This window comes from Bubalus bubalis, chromosome 2, assembly GCF_019923935.1.
Source record: "Bubalus bubalis isolate 160015118507 breed Murrah chromosome 2, NDDB_SH_1, whole genome shotgun sequence".
Taxonomy (NCBI): Eukaryota; Metazoa; Chordata; class Mammalia; order Artiodactyla; family Bovidae; genus Bubalus; species Bubalus bubalis.
In genome coordinates, this window is record NC_059158.1 from 22814052 (window position 1) to 22823494 (window position 9443).

Genomic DNA, 9443 nt, shown 5'->3' on the forward strand with positions numbered 1-9443 from the left:
TCCTGTCCATCACCAACTCCCAAGCTTGCTCAAACTCATGTCCATTGAGTTGGTGATGCCATCCAACCATCTCATTCTCTGTCGTCCCCTTCTCCTCCTGCCTTCAATCTTTCCCAGCATCAGTGTCTTTTCTAAGGAGTCAGTTCTTTGTGTCACATGACAAAAGTATTGGAGCTTCAGCTTAAACATCAGTCCTTCCAATGAATACTCAGGACTGATTTCCTTTAGAATTGACTGGTTTGATCTTGCAGTTCAAGGTACTCTCAAGAGTCTTCTCAACACCACAGTAAAAAAGCATCAATTCTTCGGTGCTCAGCCTTCTTTATGGTCCAACTCTCACATCTATACATGACTACTGGAAAAACCATAGCTTTGACTAGACAGACCTTTTTAATATGCTCTGCTTTTAATATGCTCTTAATATTCTCTGTCTCTGCTTTTTAATATGCTGTCTAGATTTGTCATAGCTTTTCTTCCAAGGAGCAAGCTTCTTTTAATTTCATGGCTGCAGTCACCATCTGCAGTGATTTTGGAGCCCAAAAAAATAGTCTCTCACTGTTTCCATTGTTTCCCCATCTATTTTCCATGAAGTGGTGGGACTGGATGCCAGGATTTAGTTTTTTGAATGTTGAAATGTTGAGTTCTAAGCCAGATTTTTCACTCTCCTCTTTCACTTTCATAAAAAATCTCCTTAATTTCTCTTCATTTTCTGCCATAAGGCTATTGTCATCTGTATATCTGAGGTTATTGATATTTCTCCTGGCAATCTTGATTTCAGTTTGTGCTTCATCCAGCCTGGCATTTCTCATGATGTACTCTGCATATAAGTTAAATAAGCAGGGTGACAATATACAGCCTTGATATACTCCTTTCCAAATTTGGAGCCAGTCTATTGTTCCATGTCTGGTTCTAACTTGCTTCTTGATCTGCATACAGATTTCTCAGGAGGCAGGTAAAGTGGTCTGGTATTCTCATCTCTTTCAGAATTTTCCACAGTTTGCTGTGATCCACACAGTGAAAGGCTTTGATGGAGTCAATAAAGCAGAAATAGATGTTTTTCTGGAACTCTCTTGGTTTTTCTATGATCCAATGAATGTTGGCAATTTAATCTCTGGTTCCTCTGCCTATTCTAAATCTAGCTTGAACATCTGAAAGTTCGTGGTTCACCTACTGTTGAAGCCTGGCTTGGAGAATTTTGAGCATTACTTTGCTAGCATGTGAGATGAGTGCAATTGTGCAGTATTTTCCTCTGTCTTTTCTAAATCCAGCTTGAATATCTGGAAGTTTTTGGTTCACATACTGTTGAAGCCTGGCTTGGAGAATTTTGAGCATTACTTTGCTAGCATATGAGATGAGTGCAATTGTGCAGTAGTTTGAACATTTTTTGACACTGCCTTTCTTTGGGATTAGAATGAAAACTGACCTTTTCCAGTCCTGTGGCCACTGCTGAGTTTTCCAAATTTGCTGGCATGTTGAGTGCAGCACTTTCACAGCATCATCTTTTATGATTTGAAATCACTCAGCTGGAATTCCATCACCTCCACTAGCTTTGTTTGTAGTGATGCTTTCTAAGGCCCACCTGACTTTGCATTCCAGGATGTCTGGCTCTCGGTGAGTTATCACACCATTGTGGTTATCTGGGTCATAAAGATCTTTTTTGTATTGTTCTTCTGTGTATTCTTGCTACCTCATCTTAATATCTTCTGCTTCTATTAAGTCCATACTGTTTCTGTCGTTTATTGTGCCCAGCTTTGCATGAAATATTCCTTGGTATCTCATATTTTCTTGAAGAGATCGCTAATCTTTCCCATTCTATTGTTTTCCTCTATTTCTTTGTACTGATCATAGAGGAAGGCTTTCTTATCTCTCCTTGCTATTCTTTGAAACTCTGCATTCAGATCGATTTATCTTTCATTTTCTCCTTTTTCTTCAACTTCTCTTCATTTCTCAGCTGTTTTTAAGCCCTCCTCAGATAACCATTTTGCCTTTTTGCATTTCTCTTTCTTGGGGATGATTTTCATCACTCCACCTGTTCAATGTCACAAACCTTCATCCATAGTTCTTCAGGCACTCTGTCTATCAGATCTAATTCCTTGAATCTATTTGTTCCTTTTACTGCATTATTGTAATGGATTTAATTTAGGTCATACCTGAATGGTCTAGTGGTTTTCCCTACTTTCTTCAATTTAAGTCTGAATTTTGCAATAAAGTGTTCACTATCTGAGCCACAGTTAGCTCCTGGTCTTGTTTTTCTGACTGTATAGAACTTCTCCATCTTTGGCTGCAAAGAATATAATCAATCTTATTTCAGTATTGACCATCTGGTGATGTCCATGTATAGAGTAGTCTCTTGTGTTGTTGGAAGAGGGTGTTTGCTATGACCAGTGCATTCTCTTGGGAAAATTCTCTTAGTCTTTGTCCTGCTTCATTTTATACTACAAGGCCACACTTGCCTGTTACTCTGGGTATCTCTTGACTTCCTATTTTTGCATTCTAGTCCCCTATGATGAAAAGTACATTTTTGTGTGTGTGTGTTAGTTCTAGAAGGTCTTATAGATCTTCATAGATCTGTTCAATGTCAGCTTCTTTAGATTAGTGGTTGGGCATAGACTTGGATTACTGTGACATTGAATAGTCTTGGAAATGAACAGAGAGTATTCTGTCGTTTTTGAGATTTCACCCAAGTACTGTGCTTTTGACTCTTCTGTGGTCTGTGATGGCCACTTCATTTCTTCTAAGGGATTCTTGCACACATAGTAGTAGATACAATGGTCATCTGGATTAAATTCACCCATTCTGGTTCATTTTAGTTCACTGATTCCTAAAATGTCAGTGTTCATTCTTGCCTTCTCCTGTTGACCACTTTTAATTTACCTTGATTCATGGACCTAACATTCCAGGCTCCTATGCAATATTATTCATTACAGCATCAGACTTTACTTCCATCACCTGTCACATTCACAACTGGGCTTTTTTTTTCCTTTTCTTTCTTTGCTTTGCCTCTGTCTCTTCATTCTTTCTGAAGCTATTTCTCCACTCTTCTCCAGTAGCATATTGGGCACCTACTGACCTGGGGAGTTTATCTTTCAGTATCATATCTTTTTGCCTTTCATACTGTTCATGGGGTTCTCAAGGCAAGAATACTGAGTTACTGAGATGGTAGAGTAGAAGGACAAGTGCTCATCTTTTGCAAGAATTCAAAAATTGCAACTCATTGCTGAACAGCCATTGACAGAAGAATGTTGGATCCCACCAAAAAAAGATACCCCATGTCCAGGGGCAAAGGAGAAGCCCCAAGACTATGGTAGGAGGGGCGAAATTGCATTTAGAATCAAAACTCCATTCCTGCCAGAGATACTTGGAGGGCTCAAGTAAAACCTTGTTCAGGAAAGCATATCATTTATCATCCAATACTTTGCTTAAATCTTGATTTGCTAGACCAGAAGACATGCCAGAAAAGTCCAGTTCACTCTTGTTATTCTTACCTATTAATTTCTCACTATACAACATTATGTTGATTTCTTACCATATTAGTTAAACACCTAATATATGTAAAATCCTTTAAGTTGCTTTAAAAAATGTGAGGTTTTTCACAGAACTAGAACAAATAATTTCACAATTTGTATGGAAATACAAAAACCTTGAATAGCCAAAGCAATCTTGAGAAAGAAGAATGGAACTGGGGGAATCAACCTGTCTGAATTCAGGCTCTACTACAAAGCTACAGTTATCAAGACAGTATGGTACTGACACAAAGACAGAAATATAGATCAATGGAACAAAATAGAAAGCCCAGAGATAAATCCACGCACATATGAACACCTTATCTTCGATAAAGGAGGCAAGAATATACAGTGGAGAAAAGACAATCTCTTTAACAAGTGGTGCTGGGAAAACTGGTCAACAACTTGTAAAAGAATGAAAATAGAACACTTTCTAACACCATACACAAAAATAAACTCAAAATGGATTAAAGATCTAAATGTAAGACCTGAAACTATAAAACTCTTAGAGGAAAACATAGACAAAACACTCTCTGACATACATCACAGCAAGATCCTCTATGACCCACCTCCCAGAGTAATGGAAATAAAAGCAAAAATAAACAAATGAGATCTAATTAAAATTAAAAGTTTCTGCACAACAAAGGAAACTATAAGCAAGGTGAAAAGACAGCCTTCAGAATGAGAGAAAATAATAACAAATGAAGCAACTGACAAAGAATTAATCTCAAAAATACACAAGTAACCCCTGCAGCTCAATTCCAGAAAAATAAATGACCCTATCAAAAAATGGGCCAAAGAACTAAATAGACATTTCTCCAAAGAAGACATACAGATGTCTAACAAACACATGAAAAGATGCTCAACATCACTCATTATCAGAGAAATGCAAATCAAAACCACAGTGAGGTACCATCTCATGCCAGTCAGATTGGCTGCTATCAAAAAATCTACAAGAAATAAATGCTGGAGAGGGTGTGGAGAAAAGGGAACTCTCTTACACTGTTGGTGGGAATGCAAACTAGTACAGCCACTATGGAGAACAGTGTGGAGATTCTTTAAAAAAACTGGAAATAGAACTGCCATATGACCCAGCAATCCCACTGCTGGGCATACACACTGAGGAAACCAGAAGGGAAAGAGACACGTGTACCCTAATGTTCATCGCAGCACTGTTTATAATAGCCAGGACATGGAAGCAACCTAGATGTCCATGGGCAGACAAATGGATAAGAAAGCAGTGGTACATATACACAATGGAGTATTACTCAGCCATTAAAAAGAATACATTTGAATCAGTTCTAATGAGGTGGATGAAACTGGAGCCTATTATACAGAGTGAAGTAAGCCAGAAAGAAAAACACCAATACAGTATTCAGTTCAGTTCAGTCACTCAGTCGTGTGCAACTCTTTGCGACCCCATGAATCGCAGCATGCCAGGCCTCCCTGTCCATCACCAACTCCCAGAGTTCACTCAGACTCACGTCCATCGAGTCAGTGATGCCATCCAGCCATCTCATCCTCTGTCGTCCCCTTCTCCTCCTGCCCCCAATCCCTTCCAGCATCAGAGACTTTTCCAATGAGTCAACTCTTCGCATGAGGTGGCCAAAGTACTGGAGTTTCAGCTTTAGCATCATTCCTTCCAAAGAAATCCCAGGACTGATCTCCTTCAGAATGGACTGGTTGGATCTCCTTGCAGTCCAAGGGACTCTCAAGACTCTTTTCCAACACCACAGTTCAAAAGCATCAATTCTTCGGTGCTCAGCCTTCTTCACAGTCCAACTCTCACATCCATACATGACCACAGGAAAAACCATAGCCTTGACTAGACGGACCTTTGTTGGCAAAATAATGTCTCTGCTTTTGAATATGTTCTCTAGGTTGGTCATAACTTTCCTTCCAAGGAGTAAGTGTCTTTTAATTTCATGGCTGCAGTCACCATCTGCAGTGATTTTGGAGCCCAGAAAAATGAAGTCTGACACTGTTTCCCCGTCTATTTCCCATGAAGTGATGGAACTGGATGCCATGATCTTCGTTTTCTGAGTGTTGAGCCTAAGCCAACTTTTTCACTCTCCACTTTCACTTTCATCAAGAGGTTTTTTAGTTCCTCTTCACTTTCTGCCATGAGGGTGGTGTCATCTGCATATCTGAGGTTATTGATATTTCTCCCGGCAATCTTGATTCCAGCTTGTGTTTCTTCCAGTCCAGTGTTTCTCATGATGTACTCTGCATATAAGTTAAATAAGCAGAGTGACAATAAACAGCCTTGATGTACTCCTTTTCCTATTTGGAACCAGTCTGTTGTTCCATGTCCAGTTCTAACTGCTGCTTCCTGATCTGCATACAGATTTCTCAAGAGGCAGGTCAGGTGGTCTGGTATTCCCATCTCTTTCAGAATTTTCCACAGCCTCTTGTGATCCACACAGTCAAAGGCTTTGGCATAGTCAATAAAGCAGAAATAGATGTTTTTCTGGAACTCTCTTTGCTTTTTCCATGATCCAGCAGATTTTGGCAATTTGATCTCTTGTTCCTCTGCCTTTTCTAAAACCAGCTTGAACATCTGGAAGTTCATGGTTCACGTATTGCTGAAGCCTGGCTTGGAGAATTTTGAGCATTACTTTACTAGCATGTGAGATGAGTGCAATTGTGCGGTAGTTTGAGCACTCTTTGGCATTGCCTTTCTGACCTTTTCCAGTCCTGTGGCCACTGCTGAGTTTTCCAAATTTGCTGGCATATTGAGTGCAGCACTTTCACAGCATCATCTTTCAGAATTTGAAATAGCTCAACTGGAATAATACAATATACTAATGCATTTATATCGAATCTAGAAAGATGGTAATGATAACCCTATATGCGAGACAGCAAAAGAGATACAGATGTATAGAACAGTCTTTTGGACTCTATGGGAGAGGGAGAGGGTGGGTTGATTTGGGAGAATGGCATTGAAACATGTATATTATCATATGTGAAACAAATCCCCAGTCCAGGTTCGATGCATGAGACAGGGTGCTCGGGGCTGGTGCACTGGGATGACCCAGAGGGATGGTATGGGGAGGAAGGTGGGAGGGGGGTTCAGAATGGGGAACACAGGTACACCCATGGCAGATCCATGTCCATGTATGGCAAAACCACTACAATATTGTAAAGTAAGTAGCCTCCAATTAAAATAAATAAATTTATATAAAAAAACTCCAAAAATAATAAAAAATGTGAGATTTTATGACAGAGTTTGAAGCTGGATAGGAATCTTAGAACTAATTTTAACAGTTTCAACTTTTATTGATACAGATTCTAAGCATCAAAACTATACTCACATTGTTAATCAAGTTGCTTTCCAGTCTAGAAATGTAAAGTTTTTTCTTTTTCATCCTGATTCTTACACAGTTTCAAAAAACATTCTAGCTGTTCCCATTATGCATGAAAATGTTTCCATGTTGTAATTCATTATTAATATCACTTCCTTGTTCTGTCACTGATTCAGAAGGCTTTGATATATATGAAGGCTTTTTGATATATATGAAGAACATTAAGAAATCCACACATTTTGTCCGTATATACTTTATTCATTTTAGCATTTAATGATACATTCATTGGCTAAAAATACAAAACATTGCAACCTTGTTTGTTAGAGTAACAATGTGTTGTTAAAGAATTAGTAGCAGGATTCCCTGGTGGCTCAGATGGTAAAACCTCTGCCTGCAATGTGGGAGACCCGGGTTCGATCCCTGGGTTGGGAAGATCCCCTGGAGAAGGAAATGGCAACCCACTCCAGTACTCTTGCCTGGAAAATCCCATGAATGGAGAAGCCTGGTAGGCTACAGTCTATGGGATTGCAAATAGTCAGACATGACTGAGTGACTTCAATTTCTTTCTAGATAAATGGAGGTTGATAAACTTGTGATACTCATAGTTGGTCTAAGGTGTAGAGAGCCTCATAGTGCATGCACAGTGGCACCATGCTGACTACTTAGATATGCCCAGTCTTGCAGAGAGTGATGAAATATTTCTTAGGTGCCATGGTCATAAGAGATCCACTGATGAATGCTTGTCATGGTACTTTATGATTCACTTGAAATAATTAGTTTTTATTGTAATTCATAGTACATTTGTTTAATGTTTACACCCACTATTTCAGTATGTATCAACCAAAATAGAATGATTTTCTAATCATTTCCACAGAATGCCCTTACTGGTGAGTATTAGCCAAGAATTACCATTGTCTAGGAATATGAGGAACATGACATATTTTGCAAAAAGAACATCACATGATCTGTGGACATATAAGGCTAGAGTGAGTTATTAAAGAAATCACTATAAAACCTACCTCAATGGTTAAATAGTTTCATTTGATGTCTGCTAACTCTCACTTGCAAGTGAACACACTCCTCATGAGGTTGCCCAGTGCCCCCTTTACATTCTTATTCCTCAGAGTGTAGATGAAAGGGTTGAGTGTAGGAGTCACTACTCCATAGAAGAGAGCCATGAACTTGGGCTGGTCTCTTGAGATGGAGGAGGGGGGCTGAAGGTACATGCTAATGGCTGGACCATAAAATTAGAAAACTACTATGAGATGGGAGGAACATGTCCCAAAGGCTTTTTTCCTTCCCTCCAAAGATTTAATCTTAAATATAGCATGTCCAATGTAAGCATAGGAAATAAGAATTAAGCACAGTGGCACAGCTAAGAAAAAAATGCATACCATTGAGAGTGTGAGCTCATTAGCACCCTTTTCGCCACAGGCAGTCTTTATCAGAACAGGAATCTCACATACCAAGTGATCCAGGGTATTGCGACCACAGAGTGGTAACTGTAAGGTGAAAGTGGCCTCTGAGACAGCATAGGTCACTCCACTCAGCCACATGGTGGCCACTAATAAGACACAGATGCGCTGATTCATGATGAGGGTGTAGTGTAGAGGCTTGCAGATGGCCACGTAGCGATCAAAGGACATAACAGCCAAAAGCAGACTTTCTGTGCCCCCCATTATGTGGAAGAAATAAAGCTGAACTGCACACCCCACATAGCTGATTGTCTTCTTAGACGTTCCCAGGTTAAAGAGCATCTGAGGGACAATGCTTGTGGTGTAGCATGTGTCCAAAAAGGAGAGGTTGGTGAGGAAGAAATACATGGGGCTGTGCAGATGGGGGTCTAACTTGGACACCAGAATGATGGCTATGTTTCCCATCATGGCCATGGGGTACGTTATAAGCAGAATAATGAACAGAGGAAGCTCTATCCAAGGATGGTCAGCAAAGCCTAGTAGAATAAACTCTTCAGGATAGCTTTTGTTAATCAGATCCATTATCTTCAATTTGTTTCATCTATAGTAGGGAAATGGCAGGAAGGATAGAAATATTTTGAGAAATGACAAAACACAGTTATGCAGTGTGCACAATTATGTATCTAGTCATAGGAGATTGGGTACAGTAACTTGGGAAGGGAGATAACTAAATGAATGTGACACCAGGTGACTTAATTACTCTTCATGACTCTACAAAATAAAGGCAACTACCTTAAACAAATAACCTCAGTGAAGGTCTGTTTCCTACTCTGTTTAATAAATATGGGAATAACTGTCTTTGGGCTCTGGTGAGGATTAAAAAAGTGACTGTTGTTTCGATACTCCAAAGTAATGGTTTTCATACTTTGCTTGTGAAAATTTTAGCTGAAGAGACTGTTAACATGATTCCTATCTCCAGGTGTCTGATAGAGTAGATGTGGCATGGAGTCCAGGAGTCAGATGGATCATTATCAGAAACACTGCTGCAAGACATTACTGAAATATTGAGAAGATTAAAAGCATTGACGTAATTACAGGAGAAGACCAGACTGGAGACAACCTAGGAAGCACGATCAGGATAGCCTTGTTCAGAATTTATGGTTACCAGGGAGGAAAGAGTTTGAATGGTTATCAATGATTCACTTCAGATCAGATCAGAT

General features: G+C 39.5%; 1 pseudogene; it reads right to left on the reverse strand.

Annotated features, from left to right (window-relative positions):
* Nucleotides 1-7866: 7866 nt before the first annotated feature.
* On the reverse strand, nucleotides 7867-8805 carry LOC102392309 (annotated as a pseudogene).
* Nucleotides 8806-9443: the final 638 nt, after the last annotated feature.